Here is a 25,788-nt window from a genome sequence, read left to right as displayed (position 1 = left end):
AACATGAAAATAACAGTAACAAGTACATGCATATCGATAATCTCACTGAATGTAAATCCATAAAATGCACCAGGAAAGAGACAGAGAGTAGCAGAACAGATAAGAAAACAAAATCTATCCATATGCTGCCTAAAAGAAACACACCTCAAAAATGCAGATATGATCAGACTAACAATCAGAGGCTGGACAAAAATACCAAGCAAACAACAACCAAAAGAAAGCAAGGGCAGTAATTTTAATAAATGAGAAAACAGACTTCAAGGCAAACAGTGTAATAAGAGAAAAAAATAGACACTAAATAATAATCAAGGAATATATAGCCCAAGAAAACATAACTATAATAAACATATATGCACCCAATCAAAGAAACTCAACGTATATCAATCTAATACACACAGAATTGAAAAAGAATACAGACACATCAAAAATAATAACAGCAGGCTTCAATACACCACTCTCCAGAAAAGACAAACATCAAGAAATGCAAGAACATCGCAAAAAGCTCAATAACACAATAATTAAATAAATATATACAAAACAATCAATCAAACAAAATCACAGAAAACATCCTTCTCCAATACATGTGCTATGTTCTAAATGGATCACATTCTAGGCCACAAAGCAAGCCTCAATAAATTCAAAAACAAACACACAAACAATAAAACACTGATATCCTTCAATCTATCTGTTCAAAATACAAATCTGTAAAACTAGAAATGAACAATAAAACAAACAGAAACATAAAGGCATGGACATTGAACAACATAATACTCATAAACAATTGGATAATAAAGCAAATAAGGGAGGAAATTAAAAAACTCCTTGAGAATAATAGGACTTATAACACAACATACCTACCTTTTGGGACAAAGCAAAAGCAGTAACCAGAGGCCAATTTATAAAAGTAAGCACATAGATGAAAAAAGAGGAAAACTTCAAAACCAACAGCTTAACACAACACATTCAAAAACTGGAACATAAACCCTCCAATAAAAGAAGGAAATAGTTGAGAAGGATTAAAGTAGAAATAAATAATAGGGGGACAGATGGTTCTTTGAAAGGATTGACAATATAGACAGACTACTGGCAAAGTTACAAAGGAGAAAAAAGGAAAGATGATAATACTCACATTAAGAGGTGAAGACGGTGACATTACAAGAGATCAAAATGAAATACAAAGAATAATAACATACTACTATGAAAAACTATATTCAAACAAATTTGACTATCTCGACGAAATAGTCATATACCAATTTCACCCACTAAAATTAATGCAGAAAAATATTGAGAACTCAACAAAAAAGAAGAAATAGAGCAGGTCATTAAGAAATTTCCAACCAAGTAAAACCAGAACCAGATGGCTTCACAGGGAGAATTCTATGAAGCATTCAGAGAAAATCTGACACCAGTACTACACAAATTCCAGAACATAGGATAAGGTAACAGACTCCAAAACACATTCTAAGAAAACCAGTATAACATTGATCAGCAAATGAAGCTAAGAACCCCCAAAAGACAAAAAAAATTATAAACCAATAGCCCTCATGAACATAGATATTAAACACCTCAACAAAATTCTGGTCAATAGGCTTCAATATCATATCAAAAATAATTCACCATGACCAAGTGGGATTCATTCCCCAAATGAGTGAATTGTTCAATATTAAAAAAATCAATGTAATCCACCCTACCACATAAATTAGGCAAAGAGTAAAAAAAGCAAAGAGTAAAAAAAGCACACGATCATATAAATAAACACAGAAAAGATACCCATTCTTGATAATGAAAAAGAGACTCAGCAAAATATGAATAGAAGATAAATTATTAAACATAATAAAAGCCATATACAAAAAAAAACAATTACCAACATTACATTCAAGGGGGAAAACTATAAACATTTCCACTGAATACAGAGACCAGACAAGGATGCACCCATCTCAACCCTTATTCAACATCATGTTACAAGTCTTAGCTAGAGCCATCAAACAACAAAAAGAAATCAATGGACTATAAATGGCAGGGAAGTGAAGCTCTATTTGCAAATGGTATGATCCTCTATATAGAAAACACAAAAGTCCCTACAAAAAGCTTACTGAAAACAATCCAGGGACTTAGCAAAATTAACAACAAGAATTAAATCAGGTTCCTGTATGCCTGAAAAGAGAGCTAGGTAAAAGACATTAAGAAAACAAATTATTTACAATAATCACACAAAACATGAAATACTTAGGAATAAACCTAACTAAAGACAAAAGACGTATTCAGAGAATACTACAAACATTACTACAAGAAACCAAGAAAGACCTACATAAATGGAAGAATATCCCATGATCTTTAATAGGTAGACTTAATATTGTGAAAATGTTGGGGAAGGAGGGGAAAATGGTGACTAGTTAGAACTCACCCATCTGGAGCTCCTGCTGACAGACCAGAGAATTGGGAGGTAAGGTGAAGGAAACGGGGAGGTGGAGTCCTGAAATTAGAATTAAGGTACTAGGTTCTCTCCTGAACCCCCTTTTTGTGTGTGATTTCCTCTCACAAAGCGAACCAAGAATGCTATAAATTGCTCTAGGTTTGGCGAGGGCTCCCGGGCTACAGCTGAAAAGTTCCTCGAGCCCTTGCTGTGGAGTAGCAATTTCCCCAGGCTGACACCCTGAAGGGGACATAATCCCAGACAAGAGGAGAACCCCATGCCAGAGCCCTCCAAGTTGTTGGCTGCCTTGAACTCACAGCCTGGGGAGTGGGGGTGGTGAGTAGCCATAATTTGGAGTAGAAGAAAAATCAGAATTTTACATGAGGCAGATGATGGTGTGGGAGAAAATAGGTGGACAGTCGGAGTCTAGGGGGGAAATTTAGTTCCAATTGGCCAAGAAGGAAACAACCCCCCCCCCCCCGATAACCTGGATCTCCTCCTCTGAGGGTCAGCATGTCAGCCCCCAAATCATAGCACCTCAAAAGCATCATATTAAAATGAGTGAAATATATGCTATTGGTTAAAAAATCACACCCCAGTCTTGTTGCTTAGTTCCAAGGAGCACATAGACAGGGGACCTTAACATAAATCAGCATAAGAGGAAGTCCTTGCTAAGGAATGCCAGAATTTAGCTACAGGGCCTAGAGGATTTTTTCATAACAAAGACCCACTGAAGTAAGTCTAAGCTTCTAACAGAGCACTGAGCTGCAGCCTAGGGAGTGAGGGAGACACTTTAATTTGATTCTATTCTAGTTGGCCAGGGGGATAAAAATTAAAAATAAAATCCTCTGATTTAGTGGGGCCCCAGCAGTCTAGATAGGACAATAAGCGCAGTTTCCCTCTCAGTGATTCTGGGGAAGTGCTGCCTGTCCTGGAGCCCAACACAGGTCTGTGGGAACAACACACCCTGCCCCAGCTATAGTGCAACATACAGCACAAGACAGGTATACCAGTGAACTCCAGTGCTCAGTACCGTGGTCGGAACTGACTCCTGGCTGCTGGTGTGATCATGCCTTCAAGAGTAATCCCACCCTGCATCTGTGGAACTCTATATGAAGTGGGTACACAACCCCATTACCTTGAGGAAGAGTTGGAACTCCTCCACCCCCACGAACAGATTATCTCCTTACTTACCACTCTATTTCTACTTTCTTAATTTGCTTTCCCTTCTATTTTCCCCTCCATGGTCAATCTCAACTAGCTCAGGTTTGTGGGTTTTTTTTTCTCACTTTCTTCTTTTCCCCTCTTTTTCTCTGCCCCCCCTTTCTCCTCTTCTCTCACTCTATTTCCTATCATATGCCACAACTGGCTTCCAGGTAACTACCCTGCGCCTAGGGAAAATCAAACCAAATAGCAGGGGGAACTCCAGCCTGCCCTCTGTGGGAGTGCTGTAGATCACATGAGGCAGCTGTGACAGCCATCTACAGTGTGCTGTTCTGCTGAGGAAACCTCCATCAGACCTCTAAGGTACCTCTCCAAGTAGGGCAATTATCTGGAGCACCACTGAGACCCTGCATTAAAAGGGCACACCAAGCTGCCATTGTGGGGCATGGTCTGAACCCCTCTGGCCCAACATTCAAGCAATCATGGATCAGCTATCTCTTTATTTCCTTCTTCTCTCTCTTCCCTCTTTACCACCACAGCCAATCTTAGTGAACACAGTTGAGTCTTTTCTACTTCTTTCTATGTCTTCTTTTTTTCTTTCTTTCTTCACTCTTTCTTTGTTCCCTTCTCTTCTCTCTCTGCTTTTATGATTCTCTCCCCTCCCTCTCGTTCCTTCCACATGCCACTGCTGGTTCCCAGACCCCCATCATCTGCCTAGGGCAATTATGCCCACCCAGTGGGCAGCTTGCCCCATAAGACAGTGCTGCACACAGCATGAGGTTCAGCTCTCTCTACCTACTTTTTAAATTTTCTCTCCTTTGCTTTCTTTTATCTTTTCTTTCTTTCCTTTCACTTTTACTTTTCCCCTCTTCTTCTAGCTCTTCTCTCTTTCCTGCCACAGTCTCAGCAGATTCAATTCTCATTTTTTGTTGTTCTTTTTTTACTGTTTTTACTTTTGTTTATTCTGTGCATTTTAGTTGTGTATGTGAGTGAGTTTTAGTTTGCTTGGAATTGTTGCTCCAGTCTTTGATTTCTTCTTTCTTTCTTTTTCCTCTCCTTTCACCCTCTTTCCTTTCACAAGACACTAGGTGCCTCCAGGGCACTCCCCTCCGTGTAGGGCAACTCTGAAGGCCCAACTGCGGAAGCTCCCACCTGCATTTGTTGGTTTTGCACGCAGCTGAGGAAATCATGATGGTCCTCTCAAATACACCAAGCAATGGGGGGTTCTCCCCTTCAAACAGTGGGGGGATCTGCAGCCTAAACCCCAAGTCCCTACAAGTGATGGGGCAAATTCCTGCCCACCACTGGTGGGGCTCCATGTTACTGCGGAAGCATCCACTGAACCCCCAAGGCGATCTCTCTATCTATGGTAATTCTCCCTGCCAGTTACAGAACTCTACACCAAAGAGGGTATACCCACATGCTCTCCTCGGTACTCCAGTTTCAGAGGGAAACACCACAGGCCAACCGAGGTGCTTGAAGAACCATGAAGCCTACTTAGAGATCAGCCAGTGAAGCGACATTTGCAAGGATGAGGGATGAAACAGGGGACATTACAATGGAACCTAATGAAATCAAAGGCATAATTACACAGTACTATGAATGTCTATTCTCTAAAGAATTCAACAATTTGGAAGACATGGACAAGTATTTGGAAACACAATCCCTCCCTAGACTGTCCCAGATGGATGTCAAGAACCACAACAGACCCATAGCAATGGAAGAAATAGACAAAATTATCAAGGGATTATCAACAAAAAAAATCGCCCAGGCCAAATGGCTTCACAAGAGAATTGTACCAATCAATCAAGGAAGAACTGACACCAATCCTATACAAATTCCTACAGAACATAGAAAAAGACAGACAAACACTTTCTATGAAGCTACTATAACTCTAATACCTAAAGTGGGCAAAGATACCACAAGAATTGAGATCTACAGACCAATATCCCTAATGAACATTGATGCAAAAATCCTTAACAAAATACTGGCCAATAGAATACAAAAGCATATTAAAAAATAATTCATCATGACCAAGTGGGATTCATACCAGGAATTCAGGATTGTCTCAAATAGGAAAGATCATCAGCATTATTTGCCACGTTGGCAGGAAGAAAATAAGAACCACATGTTAAAAACGACATATGCAGAAAAATCGCTGAACCACATTCAACACTCATTTCTGTATAAGACAAGAAGATAGGAATAGAAGGAAAATTCCTCAATATTATGCAAGCTATATATGAAAAGCCAACAGCCAAAGTCATAGTTAAAGGAGAAAAGACGAAAAGACGAAAACAATTCCACTGAAAAAAGGGAACCAGAAAAGGATCTCCCTTGACCCCACTCCTATTTAACATCATACTGGAGGAGGTCCAAGCTAGCAACATAAGACAAAGTAAAGGTATTAAAGGTATCCATCTGGGGAAAGAAGTGGAGAAATCATCATTATTTTCAGACAATATGATTCTATACATCAAAGGTCCCCTAAACTCCACAATTGGAATGTTGGAAGCAATAGAGGAATATGGCAGAGTGGCAAGATATAAGATCAACAAACAGAAGTCTATTGGGCTGCTCTACACATCAGACAAGACCACAGAAGAGACAATTAAAAAGGTAGTAACCTTTACAATAGCCAAGCACAAATTGAAAAACCCAGGTATATACCTGACTAAAAAAAGGAAAGATTTGTATGAAGAAAATTATAAAACACTACTACAAAAAATAAAGAGTGACTTCAACAAATTGAAGAATATTCCATGCTCTTGGATTGGCAGACTCAATATAGTAAAGATGTCAGTTCTGTCCAAGGCACTACATAAGTTCAATGCTATCCCAATACGAATACCAACATCCTTCTTCAAAGAACTGGAAAAACCGATTACCAACTTCATATGGAGGGGGAAGAAACTGAGAATTAGCAGAGAACTCCTCAAGAAGGGCAAAGTGGGAGGGCTTGCTCTACCTGACTTTAGCATGTACTATACAGTCACAGTAGTCAAAACAGTGTGGTACTGGTATAACGAAAGATATTCAGAACAATGGAAGAGAGCTGAAGACACAGAAGTAAAAAAATCAGGATATATGCAAATGATCTTTGATAAGGGCCCAAAATATTAAATGGGAAGCAGATCCCATCTTCAATAAATGGTGCTGGAAAAAATGGATATCTATCTACAGAAAAATGAACCAAGACCCTTACCTCACTCCATGCACAAAAATAAACTCAAGGTGGATCACAGAACTTGAGATAAAACTCCAAACAATTGGGGCCATTAATGAGGGAATTGGGACAAACCTGAGAACCTTGGTACAGGGGATACATAGGCTATCAGAAATAAGGAAGCATAAAAATACAGAGGATTCACATATAGACAAGTGGGATATACTGAACACAAGACATCTGTGTACATTGAAATAATTCACCAAGAGAGTAATAAGAGAGCCCACCGACTGGGAAAACATCTTTAGCAATGACACATCAGACAAAGGCATTATTACTAAAATCTACAATACTTTGCAAGCTTACAATAAGAGAAGAACTAACTGCCCACTGAAGAGTTGGGCAAAAGACCGGAACAGAAGTTTCACAGAGTGAAATCTGAATGGCCAATAAACATACAATAAAATGTTCCCGATCATTAGCCATAAGATAAATGCATATCAAAACAACGATGAAATAGCACCTAACACCCTCAAAGAGAGCCCAATTCAAAAAATCAGAAAGCAGCAAGTGTTGGAGGGGCTTTGGTGAGATAGGAACTCTCATCCACTGCTGCTGAACCTATAGGTATGGACAGCCATTATGGAAATCAATTTGTCGATTTCTAAAACAGATGGAAATTGAGTTACCATACAACCCAGCAATCCCCCTACTGGGCATATACCCAGAAGAGGCAAGAAACAAATCACGGCCAGACATCTGTGCCCCAATGTTCATTGTGGCACACTTCACAATCACAAGGATTTGGAAACAACCGACATTTCCATCAACAGATGAATGGATTTAAAAACTGTGGTACATACATACAATGGAGTACTATGCATCCCTAAAAAGCAGTGATGAATGCATTAAGCATATTGCTGCATGGGAAGAACTGGAGGAAATTATGCTAAGTGAAGTAAGCCAAACATGAAAGGACAAGTACAACATGAGTCAGCTGAGGTAAGTGTATATATATATATATATATATATATATATATATATATATATATATATATATATATAAAACGCAAGAAAAATTCAAAAGGGCCACAGGGAAAAAGCTACTGTATACAAACACTCTAGGGGTGAGGCCCAAGTAGTATGGCAGGGGCCAGACCAAATCCAGGGGTACATATTTTAGTCAACTAAAAAAGAGAAGGGGGAGGGAGTAAAGGGACACACACAAAAAAGAGATGTGTGACGGGGGAGTAGGGCACTGACCCACCCAAGGGGAGGGTATTCTTTGTGTCTCCACAGAGAAAGAGGGACCTGACTTAACTCCAGTGTTCCGGGATGCGAATGCCACGTGCTGGCATGCAGTGGGGAGTCAGTGGAGGGGCCTGATAGCTGGACCCCAATACCAGTTACGTGGCCAACTTCCCCCCACCCCAGAAGAATTAACTTTAGAGGATGGCAATGAAGCTGCAGCTAGGGGAGAGGGGCATGTCTGATCAGAGCACATGGGAGCAAATGAATGGGGAGGAAGAGAGAGTGGAGCACATCCTGGCCCACCAGACCTAAAGGACGATATCCCTGCTCTGAACAGCCAATGCACAGAGCGGACCATATGACTGACCCCACTATGAGACACGCCGTCCCTTGTGGCCCAGGGCCCTGAGGGGGACAACACTGGAGACTCAGTTTTGGAATTGGCCCAGATTGACCCCAAGACACAGAGGCAAAACACTAAAGGCTTGAGGCAGTTCAAAGAGAGAGCAGAGCAGGGAGCTCCCTAAGGAGTGCAAAGGATAGAGCATGGCACCCCAATGGACTTCACTGGAGTACACACAAAGAGTTCAAAAATAAGATCTTGATCTATTTCCAAGTTTTCCTTTCTTTTAATTAATTTATTCTTTTATGGGTCATTGGTTTTATTTTTTGTTGTCATCACTGTGTTCTCATTCGTTACCCGTCTTGTTATGCTTTGTTTTTTGGTGCATATTATTTTATCTACAAATCTATCTAGATAAGATAGGCTGGATGAACAGTCTGGAGGAGAAAACAACAGGATCAATGGTTCTGGGTGACATGGAAGAGGGAGTCGGGAGAGGAAGTGGGTGTTGACCAACTCAGTGACAGGGGAGCAACAAGTAATCCAAAATTAGTTTCAAGGATGGTGTTAGAGGCCTGGTAGGGATTCAACAAGAGCAATGTAACCCAGAGAAATTACTGAAACCCAATTAAGACTGAGCATGATAGGGGGACAAGAGGAAAAGAAAAGGAAATAGAGGAAAGAAAGAACTAGGAGGAAAAGGGTATTTATAGAGGTCTAAATACAGGCATGTACATACGTAAATATATTTATATAGGATGGAGGGGAAATAGATCTACATGCATTTATTTATAGGTTTAGTATTAAGGCAGCAGATGGATGTTGGACCTCCACACAAATACTTACTTAATGCAAGAACACATTGTTCTATTAAATTGGCATTCCATGATGTATACCGTCCCGACAGGATCACTGAAGACAAATGTGTGCATCAGCAAATGTGGTGAAGAAAGCTAATGATGCCTGACTATCAAAAGGAATAGTGTCTGGGTTCTTAAAGGCTTGCAGATAGACAAGTGGCCATCTAGCTCAGAAGCAACAAAGCACACATTAAAGAAGCATGCCAGCCTGTGTGACCACGAGGTGTAGATGGGACCAGGCATCAGACATCAAAGAACAAAAACTCATATCATTGTAAGCCCACATACCTGATATGATCACTGAAGACAAATGTGTGCATAAGGAAATATGGTGAAGAAAGCTGATGATGCCCAGGTATCAAATGATATAGCGTCTGGGGTTTTAAAGGCTTCAAGATAAACAAGTGGCCATCTAGCTCAGAAGCCCGCAGGGAAGAAGCACACCAGCCTGTGTGACAACGAAGTGTCGAAGTGATCAAGTATAAGGCATCAAAGAACAAAAAATCATATCAAATGAGGGTGAGTGTAGAGTGGGACTCAAAGCCCATCTGTAGGCAGCTGGACACCCCCTTACTGAAGGGTGTGGGGAGGAGATGAGCCAGTCAGGGTGCATGGTAGCAACAATGAACCATACAACTTTCCTCTAGTTCTTAAATGCTTCCTCCCCCCACTATCATGATCCCAATTTTACCTAACAAACTTGGCTAGAACTGAGACTGTACATTGGTACAGACAGCAACTGGAAACACAAGGAATTCATGACAGATGACCCCTTCAGACTAGTGGTGAGAGTGGGTATATCTGGAGTGTGGAGGGAATGTGGGGTAGAAAGTGGCAATTGATTACAAGACTCTACATATAACCTCCTCCCTGGGGGGTGGACAACAGAAAAGTGGGTGAAGGGAGATGTCAAACAGTGTAAGATATGACAAAATAATAAATTATGAAGTTCATGAGGGAGGGGGGAGGGGGAAAGAGTGGGAAAAATGAGGAGCTGATATTAAGGGCTCATATAGAAAGCAAATGTTTTGAGAATGAGGATTGTAACAAATGTATAAATGTGCTTTACACAATGGATGTATGTATAGATTTTGATAAGAATTGTATGAGACCCCAATAAAATAATAAAAAAAGAAAATATTATTACCACCTAAAACAAGCTACAGTTATATCATAATCCCAATCCACATCCCAAATACATTGTACAAATCACCCATACCATTGCCAGGCTGTTTTCACTACCCTGGCTATGTAGTAGAATTTTAGGTCAGGTAGTGAGAGGCCTCATACTTGATTTTTTACAAAGTGTTTTTGCTTATCCTGGGTTTTTGCCTATGCATATGAAATTGGTAATTACTTTGTTCATTTCTTTTAAAAGTATACTTGGTATGTAGATAAAGCTTGCATTGTATCTGTAGATTGTTATAGGTGTTATTGACATTTTCACAATATTTGGTCTGCTTACCCATGAGTACATGTCATTCTTCCATTTATATAGTTCTCTTTATTTCCTTGTAATAATGGTCTGTACTTTTCTCTGTGAAGGTCTTTTGTTTCTATTTTTAAATGTTTTATTGACACTTCATCCATTTGCCGTACAATTTAGAAGTCAAATCATATCAAACAGTGCTGTACAATCATTACAACTAATTTTAGAACATTTCCTTCTTCCTTATACTCACTGTTATTTGTGTAATTTATTTTCTTAGAGTCAAAAAGTAAACACAACAAAACATTCTCCAAGTCAACAACTTCTACATGTATAATTCAGTGCCATTAATATGCTCTCTTATTGTACACCCATTATTAATATTCTTTTACACCCTGATTAAGATTAACTCAATGCTGCCTAAGCTCCTTCGCCCATGGTAAAAATACTTTTAGTTTGGTTTCTTTTTCTTTTGGTATCTTCTTGATATAATCTTCATATATCATACATTTCCATAGTTAAATCACGTTTTAAAAGAGTTGTATGTACATTATCAAAATCAGTTCTAATCCTATCTTCCCCATCTCAGATCCATTGTTAGCTCATTAATTCCCTTCACCCTCCCCACATACCCTATTCCCAATAAACCACTTCATCAGTTATTGTCTTTATGAAGTCACTATTTCTATGATTCATAAACTGGAAAGCCTAAAAAACAATAAAAATGTAATATAAAGAAAATGATGATAATAATAATATAAATAAAAATAAAGAGCAATAAAGAAAAGACCACCACCAGTATTAAAAAGCCAGAGTAGAAATTTCTGTCGTTCAACAAGTCAGAAATGTTTGAGCCTAGTGCAAATTCAATGGTTGGCTCATCAGGGAGTTCAACTGACCAAGTATCATATTATATCATGGTTTGATTATCCATAAGTAACTTTAAAATAATCTCTGTCTGATATTAAAGGTATTCAAGGCACTCGCCTGTAGCTAGAGTAGATCTTCTAGAAGACTTAATCTGACTAGATAGTCTACAGTTGGATTCTGTGTGCCCACTGTTCTCCATAAGACTTCTACAAATTCAGTGTTCACAATTTAATCTCTGATATGTTTCCATTCATTGTATTTGAATTTTGTTATCATTATCTTTAGATAACCGAGGCTAGTGTTCTTTGATGTGGACTCAGTTGACACCTTGCTTAGAAGGCTGCTTGTTTGAATACAAACCCTTAAGACACTAGACATTATTACAATTGATAGTCGAGCACCATCTGCTTTCTTTACCACACTTTGCTGTAGCACCCTTATCTTCAGTGATCTCTTCATGAAAACAAATATACATCAGGACCACGTTATAAGAAATAACTATTCTTGGACTGTGACTAAAATTCTGTGGGAGCTCAGAATCCATCTGCTTGTCCACTGGACATGAACTACTCTGCTCTAGTTTGGAATTCATATTATGAAAAAATAAGAAAAACAAAACCTCAATAGAAACAAAAAGAAGGAATATTGTCTACTTGGGGTGTAAGGTACTCACATTGTTAACATTAACAATTTATCCAATGGCATAGAATTTTTTTCTGCCACTGCCACCCCGCTCGGCATAGAATTTTTGTTCTTTTAAAAAAATATTTTAAATAATTTTATTAGGGGCTCATACAACCCTTAGCACAATCCATACATACATCAATTGTGTAAAGCACATTTGTACATTCATTGCCCTCATCATTCTCAAAACATTTGCTCTCCACTTAAGCCCCTGGCATCAGCTCCTCATTTTCCCCACCCTTCCCACTCCCCCATCCCTCATGAACCCTAGATAATTTATGAATTATTATTTTGTCATATCTTGCACTGTCCAATGTCTCCCTTCACCAATTTTTCTGTTGTTTGTCCCCTAGGGAGGAGGTTATATGTAGACCCCTGTAATCGGTTCCCTCTTTCCACCCCACCCTCTCTCCGCCCTCCTGGTATTGCGACTTTCACCACTGGTCCTGACGGGATCATCCACCCTGGATTCCTGTGTTTACTGTTCCTATCTGTACCAATGCACAGCTTCTCGTCTAGCCAGATATGGAAGGTAGAATTGGAATCAAGATAGTGGGTGAGGAGGAAGCATTTAGGAAGTGGAGGAAAGTTGTATGTTTCATTGTTGCTACACTGCACCCTGATTGACTTCTCTCCTCCCCGCGACCCTTCTATAAGGGGATGTCCAATATCCTACAGATGGGCTTTGGGTCTCCATTCCATGCTACCCCTCATTCTTAATTATACGATTTTTTGTTCTGATGATGCCTGATAACCGATCCCTTTGACACCTCGTGATCGCACAGGCTGGTGCGCTTCCTCCATGTGACTTTGTTGCTTCTGAGCTAGATGGCCACTTGTTTACCTTCAAGCCTTTAAGACCCCAGACTCTATCTCTTTTGATAGCCAGGCACCATCATCTTTCTTCACCACATTTACTTATGCACCCATTTGTCTTTAGCAATCGTATTGGGGAGGTGAGCACACAATGATATGATTTTTTTTCTTTGATGCCTGATAACTGATCCCTTCAGTACCTCGTGATCATGCAGGCTGGTGTGCTTTTTCTATGTGGGTGTTGTTGCTTCTGAACTAGATGGCCACTTGTTTACCTTCAAGTCTTTAAGACCCCAGATGCTATATCTTTTGATAGCCAGGCACCATCAGCTTTCTTCATCACATTTGCTTATGTACCCACTTTGTCTTCAGTGATTGTGTCAGGAATGTGAGCATCATGGAATGCCAGTTTAATAGAACAAAGTATTCTTGCATTGAGGGAGTACTTGAGTGGAGGCCCAATGTCCATCTGCTGCTTTAATATTAAAGCTATACATATATGCACATAGATCTATTTCCACATCCTCATATATAAATATATTTACATATGTATATACCTTTATTTAGACCTCTATAAACCAATGACATAGAATTTAATGTACTGTTTATATAAGGAGTTTAGTGTGTATAGTCCAACTGGAGCTGCAATCCCTGAGTTGTTGCTTTGTACTGCTTGATTTCTTAATTGATTGAGTTCTGTTTACATTGAGCATGGCCGTTGATGCTAGTTGCAAATTTTTCTATACCATTTCTTACAAGGGCAGATCCTTGCCTCTTAGCTTAAATATTAATGCAGGAGGAGCAGTGAGGTCTAAAATATATGGTGGTTCTGCGTCATTTTTCACTGAACACCTAATGTGTAGCTACCTAATCTGGTGTCAATTTGGGACTTGAGATGATTAAGAATGAAGGGAAAGAATCTAGTCTGTCAATTGGATCATCACCAATGAGGCCTCAGTGTAGGCATGGTTTGATTTTGAGAAGTCTGGGAAATCTGATTTTTCCTCTGTGGAGGCAGGAGACAGACTCTCTCTCTGCTCACTTTCTGCAAGACATCCCTGAGGACAAGACTTGTGAATTAGACTGATAGACATCGTGCCCTTGGAACTGGAAAAGCCTCATGGAGACCCCTGCCAGTGCTAAGATACTTATAACACCACTGGATCCAAAGACTTTCTAACCATTGGCCTGTGATGGTCCTGCATTGGCATCATTGCATGTGTTTCATGAGTCTGAAGAGGACTTTATAGATTGGTATCAAACAAATGGGCTAATATCAGACTTAAGGGCTTGATCTGGACTGGGCTGGGATGTTTTCTCAATAGTCAATTGTTCTTTTTTATACACATATGATTGTCTATGAATTTGTTTCTCTATTACCCAGACTAACACAATATGGAACTCTGGGAGTGGGTAGTTGAGAAATAAATCATAAAGATCGAGAATAGATATTTGTTTGACCTCTCCCTCATGGCAGTGCTTATTCTTGGCTAATCAGAAGTCAGATAGGTCCATGCAGTTTACTGAGTTTTCCAGAAATAATATGGGAAGTTAAAGTTTTGATTATTTTGTTTGGGTTTAGTCTTTGGCTATTCCTGTATAAAATGGTGAAAATGAATATGATTAATGTATATTTTGAGATCGGGGTAGAAATCACCATTTGAATTTCTCAGACACCATGCTGCTTAAGGAAAGTGGTTGACAGTAGGTCAAATGGCTGACAGAAAGCCTGGCTCTGGCTTGACACTCTCGGAGACCTAATCCCATACTTTTGTATCAATAGAACAAATAAGGATTGAATTTGACTGTTTTTAGAATTGAATTTACTATCTGATTCTACTTTGTTTATACTGATTTCTTCTGCTTATTGTCAACATAATGATTTACAGCAATGTTTATTGAGAAGTATGAAAATATAGAGCTTGTTAGCCCACTTGTCTTCAGCCATTAAATTTGGATCTTTAAATAGGTTTAGGCTCTGAAGAGATTAGCTCCACCCAGTGCTTTGGAGTACTCAGGACATTTGCATTCCAAGAGATGTGCCTAGGGGCTGTTGACAGATTGAAGAAAAAAAAAAACTCTTTGGAAATTGAAGTTTGTCAGGAACTGGAAAAAATCTGGAACCATGGAGAAAACTCCTCTCTAGGATTGAACATTAAAGGGAGCCTGTGGGCAGGTTAAAATGCTTGCTAGGTGAACACCTGGATCCACTTATTGAGTGGAAGTGGGAGAAAAGCAGCAATAGAGATAAGGGTTGAGTCTGTCTACTGACATCCGTGGACCTGGTTTACAGGAACTAGAGAAGACAAAAGTGGGTTGATTGGTCTGAAGTTCAGGACCTACCCCAGGTCCTGATGAGGCCATGGTCTAAGGTGAGGCGACCAATGAACACCCTGGTGAGGCTAAGTGAGGCAGCACAACTTGATGACCTTCTTTAGAGATGTGACTGAGTAAATGGCTCGCTGAAGGGTGGCACACACTTTATCCCTGGTGATCCTGGTGGCCAGAGAAGCATCTTTCCTGGGATACCTGATCCGCCTCACCATGTGTGTTTTGCTACTTGTGGGATGAGCCAAACCATGGACCACGTCACTGTTCTGTGCTATTCCTCACCCCCTGCCAGTCACTTTGCATCATTACTCTGTGAGGTTCCACCATGACCTGCTTTGCTAAACCACATTACTGTCCTCTGCTACACCTTATCACTTCAAATTACTACTTCCTGTTTCCTTGGCTACGTAAGTTGAAAGGATGTTTAGTATGTTAACCTTATCATTAAAGTGAGTTGTACTGAGTTCTCTGTACTGCTGTGTGGATTCATGTGCTCTTATATTCCTTTTCACTATATAAACATATCCTTTGTTTTGCTTCTCTAGCAAACTCTGCCTAACACAAATGGTAATGGGAGTGGTTCTAGAGAAACAAGATCCTAAATATGGGTTTCCTGAATTGATTTTCCAGACTGATTAGGCCTAGCAGTACTGAGAATTCTGCCTTCATCCATGAAAGCATGATAAGTCTGCCACTATTACTAGACAGAGTGGTGTTAATCCATGACATGAAGTGGAAAAGTTAATATCCATAATATCACCACCAACAGATGAAGTAGTGATGAGGGGAGAGGCTCTGGGTGATTGCATTCTTGTTACTTTTCAGCATTTTTGTCAGGATGAAAAGTATAGGGGAGCTGGTTGACTGGTCCTCCTTACAATAAGCAGTGTAATCAAGGAAAGGAATGAAACTCAGAAGCATGTCTCAAGTGATGAATAAAATGATTGAATGCTTCTTCATGTGCTACAAAGGAAAGCTTTGTCTTCTCTTGTACTAGAGCTGACCCTTCAGAAAACCAAATCCAGAGTCTCATCATATGAGTAGCTGTATTACAACATCAGCTGAATTGTAAGCCTAGAACAGGGTCTGATATTAAAGGAAGGGCATTAATCAGAAAGAAATGGGATCCTGAAACATGGGGTGGGAATATATTGAGTCCCTATAGCTCTTGATCCACCCATGCCAATCACTCTACCCCCCCTCCTGAGGGGATTAATCCACTGTCAGTAAAACAACTCAATGGAGCAGACTAACCAAACTGCATGCTAAAATGCCACATGGGGCTGCATATGAAGCACTGTCTGGGGGAGATGCCTTTCAAGATATTGCTGAGAGCCCTCTGTAAACACCTGTAACACCCATTATTTCCTCTGGACCTGTAACTAGAATTAAGTCTCAGAAAGTTCCTGAAGGTGAGATAGTAGGCTATACTCAGAAAAACCTGCTTGAGTTTTCTAATGCGAACAAACAGAATGTGCAAGGCGTGGGTTACTAAGGATGTGGGACACTGATGCTAGGAATATAAGGTTAGACCAGTCTGAGTTTCTTGATATGGACCCCCTAAGCATAGATTCTTCTTTCAATACCTCAGCTTGAGAAGTTAAGAGAGAATCTAACAGTTTATTTAGTTGGGCTGACAGCTGGCCTTGATTAGACCAACCTGAGGTATTTGACCTATCTTGGTACTCTGTAGAAGAAGGTACCCAAAAGCATAGGGAAATTGGTTATATTAGAATGGATCTATCAAAACAATCATATAGATCCATAAGAGTGTCACCAGGACATACCTTTTAACACAACCATAAGGAACAAATTTGTGAAGTGGGTCACAGAATCTCTGAAGGCTCCCGTGATTGTGATTTTATGTACACCAGGATTAACAGTGGGAACTTCCCTAATTGAACTGCGACATTTGCCCTCAAAGGGGCTGATTTGGCCCTGTGGTGGTAGGAGGCAGGTGTTAGCACTGAATGAACAGAGATGAGGTGGGCGTGATTATCATAATAGACAGCAAAGTTTCCATCGTAACCATAGCAACCCGTCTCATGTGGACTTATGGCATTGGTGTACTCAATCACAGCATCCCTATGAGTGAAATACATGGGAAACCTACTAAATATTTACTTGATCTGTGCAAGCAGAAGAATGCTAGATAGGGTGAGCAGCAGTCCAATTCAAATCAGCAGAATAGACAGTCACAACTCCTTAGTCAATTCCCAGACTTTAGCAAGTTTGCAAACTCACAACTCCTTGAATGAAGGGAAGGCCAGGTTTCTTTGAAAAAGGACCCTGCTAAATTGCCAAAGGTTATACTGTTAGTGTAATAGGTAAGGTTATTGTGCCAACCTGGCCAATAGGAACATCTGTGATTCATCAGGTTGCAGTTTGATTGGATGGCAAAGAGATAAATGACTCCACAAGGTCCACCCCTCTTTCCTTTGCTCTCTGGTGACTGGACCAGAGTGCGGCTGCTTTAGCTAGTTCTCTGCCTCAACTTGTGAGCTACATTACCTGTGCGATATCCAACACATGGATCATGTCACTAGAGCTTGAGTTTCCTTCGGGCCTGCTTCACCATGCTGCTGGTGTGTACATCGCTTGAGCTTGAGGCTGGTGGATCCTGTCATCTTGCTTTGATTGAGTTTGATATCCAATCTGGGCCTGCTTTGCTAAGTTCCTGAGCTGCTGACTGTGGTGACCTGCTCTGCTACTTGCTGCCTGTAGGAAGACTTTGTCTGCATTGCCCACATGAAGACTCAGTTGTCTACTTTCTTGACCTTGGACCTGGCAGCCCTGGTAAGTTGACGTACTTCCAGTATATTTACTGTTCCCTGGAAGTGAGTTTAATGGAGCCCTCTGTATTGCTGTGTAGACTAATTATCTGTTATATTCCTTCGTGCTGTATAAATATATATATAATCACAAGTTTCCTAGTTTTGTTTCTTTAGAGAACCCAGCCTAAGAGTTAATCTTTCTTCTAGGCTTCTCTAAAGTGATCTGTGATCTCTTATGAGTGATTATTTATTGTGGGAAAGGCAAAAATCAAACTATTCAGGGATTACTGGACACTGGCTCTGTAGTGGCACTAATTCTAGGACACCCAAAATGTTTTGAAGGCCCATCAATCAGAGTGGGGGCATATGGAAGTGAAGTTATTAATGGAGTTTTAGCTCAAGTATGTCCCACACTGGGTCCTATGGGTCCCCAAACTCATCCTGTCATTACTTCCCTGGTTCCAGAATGTATCATTGGAATAGAAATACTTAGTAATGGGAAAAACCCCCATATTGCATCCCTTAAATGTGAATAAGGGCTATTATCATAGGAGATGCCAAGTGGACACCATTAGAACTGCCATTGCTTAGGAAAATAGTAAGCCAAAAGAAATACCACATTTCTGGAGGGATTGCAGAGATCAGTGCCATCATCAAAGACTTGAAGGATGCAGAGTGGGTGGTTCCTAGCACATCCCCATTTAACTCACCTATTTGGCCTGTGCAAAAAAGAGATGGATCTTTGAAAATGATGATAGATTATCATAAAATAAATCAGGTGGTGACTCCAATTGCAGTTGCTGCTGCAGAATTAGTTTCATTGTTTGAGCAAATTTATGCTTCTCCTGGAGCCTGGTATGTAACTATTGATTTAGCCAATGCCTTCTTCTCAATACCAACTTTGAAGGATCACCAGAAGCAATTTTCCTTTAGTTGGCAGGCCAACAATACACATTCACAACTCTCCCCCAGTGGTACATCTATTCTTCTACTCTGTGTCATAATTTAGTCTGAAGGGAACTTGATCGTCTGTCTCTTTCAGAGAAGGTCACACATAATGATAACATTATGCTGATTTGATCCACAAAGATGGATCAAAGATTCTTGATTCATTGGTTCAACATAAACATGCAAGAAATCAATCAATTGAACACTCAGGAACTCTCCACTCGAGTAAAATTTCTAGGGGTACATTTGTGTGGGGCATGTAGAAATATTTCTACTAAAGTTAAGGATAAGCTATTCCATCTCCACACACACACCCCTCCTCCAAACAGGAACCAAAATGACTAGTGGGACTCTTTGGATTTTGGAGGCAACATATCCCTTATTTGGGTGTGCTACCCCAACCTATTAAGTCACATGAAATGTTGCCAGTTTTGAGTGGGGCCCAGAACAAGAAAAGGCTGTGCAACAGGTTCAGGCTACCGTGCAAGCTGCCTTGCCACTGGGGCTGTATGATCCAGTTAACCCAATGGTACTTGAGGTCTCAGTCACTGATAGAGATGAAGATGAGTTTTGGTAGGCCCCTATTGGTAAATCATAGCAGAAACTCTTGGAATTTTGGAGTAAAATTCTGTCATCCTCTGCAGACATCTAATTCCTCTTTTAAAAACAGCTTTTGGCCTGTTACTGAGCCTTAGTGGAGACTGAACACCTCACTGTGGGCCACCAACCATAAGATCTGAGCTTCCCATTATGAACTGGATATTGTCTGACCCAGCGTTATAAAGTTGGACATGCACAGTAGCATTCCAGCATTAAATGGAAGTGGTATATACGAGCTTGCAGTCTAACAGGTAAGCTGCATGAAGTGGCCCAAATATCTACATTCTTCACTCCTGTAACAGTACTTCCCTTCTCCCAGTCTGCACCTGTGGCCTCCTGGAAAGTTCCTTAAGATGAGTTGACTGAGGAACAGAAAAAGTTGTGCTTGGGTTTACTTATAGCTGTGCACAATATGCAAGCACCATTCAAAAGTGGACAGCAGCAATAATACAACCCCTTTCTGGGATCTCCCTGAAGCATAGTGATGAAGGGAAATTCCCCCAATGGGCAGAACTTCAAGCAGTGCACCTGATAGTTCAGTTTTCCTGGAAGGAGAAGTGGCTAAGTGTGAGACTGTATACTGATTCATGGGCTGTGGCTAATGGTTTGGCTGGATGGTCAGGGAATTGGAAGGAACATGATTGGAAAATTGGTGACAACAAGATATGAGGAAGAGGTGTGTGGATAGACCTATCTGAATGGGCCAAGAAAGTCAAGATAAATGTGTCTCATGTGAATGCTCTCCAAAGAGTTACCTCTGAAAAAGGATTTTGACAACCGAGGGGATAAGATGACACATACTGTGGAGACTAGTCCTTCTCTTTCCTTCACCAGTTCTTTCATTGCCCAATGGGTACATGAACAAATTGGACATGGTGGCAAGGATAGAGGTATGTATGGGCTCATTAAAATGGACTTCCATTTGCCAAGGCTGACTTGGCCACTGCCACTGCTGAGTGCCCCATCTGCCAGCAGCAGAGGCCAACATTGAGTCCAAAATGTGGGATATTCCTTGTGAAGATCAACCAGCACCTTGGTGGCAGGTTGATTACATAGGACCATGTCTGTCCTGGAGGAGGCAGGATATTGTTCTTACTGGAATGCATACTTACTCTGTATATGGATTTTTCTACCCTGTAGTTAATGCTTCTGCCAAAACTACCCAAACTACTTACAGAATGCCATACCAACAGAATGCCTTATCTACTGGAAAGGCATCCCAAATAGCATTGCTTCAGATCAAGGAACCAACTTCACAGCAAATGAAATACAGCAAAATAGGCCCATGCCCACAGAATCCACTGGTCACACCATGTTCTTCAGCATCCTGAAGCAGCTGGCTTTATAGAATATTGGAATGGCATTTTAAAGAGACAATTACAGTGCCAGCTAGGAGACAAAACCATGCGGGTCTGGGACAATGTACAGAAGTGTACATGCTTTAAACCAGCAGTCAATATATGGTGCTGTATGTCCAACAGCCATGTGACCTGGAACTGAGCTTTGTAAGCCAGAGTGGCACCAGTCACTATTGCTCCTGGCGATCTACTTTTAGCGTTTTTTGCTTCCTGTCCCAGGCCTGGAGATCCTTGTTCCAAAGGAAGGAACACTTCCACCTGATAAGGCAGCACTGATTCCACTGAACTGGCAGCTAAGAATGCCACTGGCCTTTTACCTCTTTAAGGATTTGGATCAATAGGTAAAGGAGGGTGTCATTCTATTGGGTGGTATTATTGATCCTGGTTATCAAAGCAAATTGGATTGGTGCTACATAATGGAGGTAAAGAAGAATATGTCTGTAATTCAGGAGACCCCTCAGGAATGAAGATCTGGGTCACCCCGCCAGGTAAGGAACCATGACCAGCTGAGGTGGTGGAGAATGGTAGTTCTAAATATCAGTTGCAAGAACATGATCAACTGTGAAGATGAGATGTGTGATTGTCAGTATTTCTTTTTTTTATGCAATTATCTTTCTCTTGTTCATGTATAATATACCAGATCCAAATAGGCTCTGTGTTTTTTCATTTATATGTATACTAGTTATATGATATTAGGTGTAATTATGATTCCATTTGTGTTTGGAGATTATGTATGTGTAAAAGAATTGTGTACAATTGCCAAGTTGAGAAGGGGTGGACTGTGATAGGTGTGTGTGTGTGTGTGTGTGTGTGTGTGCCAATATGGCACCTGTAAGAAGATATGGGTGGAGTTTTGCCTGTCAATCAGGTCACAGCTTGATGATCTCCTTCAGAAGTGTGACCAAGATAAACAGCTCACTGGAACCTGGCCCCTTTCTTTTTATTCTTGGTGGTCAGAGCAGTGTGTTGCCTGCTAACTACCCTGCCTCACCACGTGTGTTGTACTACCTATGGGTTGAGCCAACCCATGGACCACAGTGGACAGTGTTGTCACTGTGCTATGTTGTTCCATGCTGTTGTGCTGCCCCATGTCTGCTGCCTGCAGGCCAATTTCCTTTGTTTTGCCACCACTCCAGATGCTACACCTCTAATCAATCATTTTGCATTACTACACTGTGAGCCTCCACTGCAATCTACTTTGCTAGGCTGTGCTTCTATCCTCTGCTACACATCATCACTTCATCATTCCTATTGTCTGATTTCTTGGCTGCATGAGTTGGAATGACATCAGTACATTAACTGTCCCCTGAGAACTTTTCTATGCTATCTGTTCTGCCGTGTGAACTAATTTACTGCTATATTCCATATATATGCTTAAGTGTCCTTATTTTGTTTCTCTAGAGAACCTTGCCTAACATAGACATCCTAACTACAATATGCTGGGGAGTGTTTCTTTTGGTATCTGTCCTGATTGGGGTTCTTTCAGCTCCTTCTTCTTTTTTTACACTGTGCAACCTCTTCAGTACCAGAAGCCTTTGGGCTAGGAGGCAAGGCAATGGTTCCGGGCTACGGTTTGCTCTGGCATGGAACGTGATGAGAGGCCCGTGGGGCTAGGCCTGCCATAAATCCAAACCTATGCACTCTTTCAGCTTCTTAAATATTTATCTTTTCATCAATTAGGCATTGAGGAAAGTTTGCAAAGAGGACTTACTGCAGTTTTCTCTGCATGTACTTTTTCTTTCTTCCTCTTCTGGAATTTCTATAGTATGTACGCTGTGGTCCTTGATTCTTTCCCACATTGTTCTCAGGCTTTTCTCAGTCTCGTTTCCATTTATTTTTTACTTATTCTTCTTTTATATTGGAGTCTTTAGATTTTTCTTCAAGCTCTCTAATTAAAGTTTCCATCATCAATTTTATTTCTCTATTCTTTTTTTTAGCATTTTGTAATTTTGCTATTTTGATGTTTAACTTTTGTGTTTCTGTTTGTACAGGATGTCTTGACCTATCTAGATTTTCTAATTTTTCATCTTTCCTCTCAGATTCTTCCTTCATCTGTTGTATGAGTTGCAATCATCATTCTTAAAAAATTTTTTCTGGTTCTTTCGTAGCTTGTTTAATTTCAGGCATTTGATTTAAGTCAGGTTGGTGTTCACTTATTTGTGTCTGCTGCTCTTATTTTATTTGTGAAGAGATATCTTCTGTTTTCGCCTTGACATCTTGGTGTAGATATTAGGAGTGTTAGGGAGATAGACTTATGTGGGAATAGCAGACTATATTATGTGGTACTGTAGATGGGGTGGTACACAGTTTATAATATGTATCTGGCAGAGAGAGAGTCATATTAAGTGTTAGGGGAAGATTAATAAAATGAAAAGAATGTGTTAGGAGAAGGAGACAGAAAGCAAAAAGAAAAGCAAAAAGGAGGAATCCAGTAATGTTAATCGGTAGATTAAAAGAACATAAATGAGCTCCACCCCACCCCCACCCACACACAAAAGTGCCTTGGGTATAATGATGGAGGAATGGTTAATAACATTTGAGAGAAAACAAAGAAAAAACTTAGGAGTGTGTCAACTTTTGGTTTAATGAGAACGAAAGAGAAGTGTTAATGGGAAGAAAAGAAGTAAAAAAACAGTTATAAAGGACTTTGAAATAAAAGTTTAGATATTAAAATTAAATAAAGGGCAAGAGACAAAAGTATTAAAAATAAAAATAGACAAATATTATATTAAAACCCAGAGCTATAAATGTATATTTGTTTGAGCACTAAGCTTTTCTCAAAAATTTTGTCTCTGATATTAGTGCTAACTTGTTGCTTAATGATGTGCTTAGGAACTAGGAAGTAAGCAAAATTAATTTAAAACAATAAAGTAATATTTTTTGTCCTTACTTATACCAACAGATGGAGAAGTCTTGATTAAAGATGTGTGTTAGGCAGGGTTTTCTAGAGAAACAAAATCAGGACACTTATGATTCACGTACACACATGTTTATAGCGAGAAGGAATATAACAGCTAATTAGTCCTCACAGCAGAGCAGAAGGCTCAGTTCAACTCACTTTCGTGGAATAGTTAATATACTAAAGGTCTCTTAACTCACAACTTTTGAGAGCTGCTGGTCCAAGATGAACGAAGCAGATGTCAGAGTTTGCCCTCAGGCAGGAAAATCAAGGTATGGCAGCAACAGCAGGAAGATGAGAAATTGAAGCATAGCAGAGGACAGTAGCTTGGTAAGTAGTGAAGTGCTCCTGATGGATCTTTAAGAAGCTTGGTGAAGCAGGTCTCGATGGAACCGCAAGCTCTAATGATGCACGCATGGCAAGGTGAAATTATCCACAGGTTGACTCAGCGCACAATAGTGCAGCACACAGTTGAGGCAAAGGACTGTCTCAAACAGGAGGGTGGAAAGGGATGATTTGAATTTCCAGGGAGAAAGGTGAAGTTCCCAGAATCCTCATGAGAAGGTCATGCCACCAGGAGTTTTCATCTGGCTTAACTCCATCATTTCACTTTATTTATCGTTGACATGAAATTATGTAACTACCATAGACTAATTAAAAGAATATTTCATGACTTTATTTTAAAGAGGGGTAGGGTATAGGAATGTTAGACCACAGAGCAAGAAAAATATCAACAAAAGAACAGTTGAGGTCGAGACTTTGTCCTGGGGGGAATCAAGACCATGAGGAACAAAAGCCTTTTGAGCAGTTGGATCAGTAGGTGGTAATATGTTGTTTTGCTACTTTGAGGTCTTTTAGGATGGCAGGGTAGGGTTGAGTTTAAGGCTAGGGAAATGATTTTGGTGTCTTGTATGGCTGAGAGTCCTGTATTCTTATGATTTAATTTAATTATCTTAAAGGAATAGACCTCTGGTGGATTAGGTAAGAGAGGACAGGGTTTGCTCTTTTCTGATGTTGGAGTAGACCATGTAGGGGTGAGGGAGTCTAGGAGGGCGGAATGAAGCTATAACCCATTCAGAGGGCACTTTGATTATCTGAGTGGTTTGGGGTGTTGAGCAGGGGCTGGTGTTTTGGGACAGCTGATGAATAGCTAGGTCTATCCAATATGTCAGCTGGAATCTGCTTCTGGGCCCTGAGATTTTTAGTCTTTATCTCATGCCCAAACTTTGTCTCATGCCTTTGCCTTGTAACACCTCCCCCAACCAAAAAAAGCCCTCCCTGTTGCAGTTTCTACTTGCATTGTTATGTGAATACCTTTCTAATAGGTCAAGTGTGCTGTTATTTGTTAACTAAAGGTTTTCTTTTTAAACCCTGAGACTGATGACTGTACCTTAAGATGGAAGCCATTAATGCAGAGCTGTACCTCAGTTACAGGGGATTCGTATTACCAAGTGGGGCTGGAGCTCCCCAAGCTTGTGGGAATAGTTTGTTTTTTCACTCTTTAAGCCTGCTTTAGTCTGCCCTGCAGAGTTCACCCCATGAGGCTTGGTAACCTGTGTTATCCCTGCTACTGAGAAAGTAATGCTGCGAGGGTTTCAGACTGGAATTCTCTTGGTTTGGTTCAAGAACCCAGTCTATTGGTGCTTATATTCACCCTGAGATAATCATGTAGAGCTATGTCCCTGATCATGTACAGCTAGGTCAGCCACCTTACCTAGATCCTGCACTGTGAAAAGTGGATTGGGAGAGCTGGGGACCTGCACTCAGCTAGCAGGTTTGTATTGGCAGGTGTTGCTGCTGTTTTATTTTATTAAATTTGTGTCTACTTAACTTTATTATGATAATGTTGCTTTCTGAAAGTGTAGGACATCCCTCTCACTTG

At 40.4% G+C, this 25,788-nt stretch overlaps 1 non-coding gene across 1 annotated transcript; it reads right to left on the bottom strand.

The window, feature by feature from the left end:
* Window positions 1-22,511: 22,511 nt before the first annotated feature.
* Window positions 22,512-22,646, bottom strand: LOC142435402 (small nucleolar RNA SNORA42/SNORA80 family). Its single transcript, XR_012781464.1, has one exon. It is a non-coding gene; the product is annotated as a small nucleolar RNA SNORA42/SNORA80 family (small nucleolar RNA).
* Window positions 22,647-25,788: the final 3,142 nt, after the last annotated feature.

The sequence above is a fragment of the Tenrec ecaudatus genome, chromosome X, assembly GCF_050624435.1.
Source record: "Tenrec ecaudatus isolate mTenEca1 chromosome X, mTenEca1.hap1, whole genome shotgun sequence".
NCBI lineage: Eukaryota > Metazoa > Chordata > Mammalia > Afrosoricida > Tenrecidae > Tenrec > Tenrec ecaudatus.
Note: the sequence above shows the minus strand (reverse complement) of the source record. Positions and strands in the feature narration are given on the sequence as shown.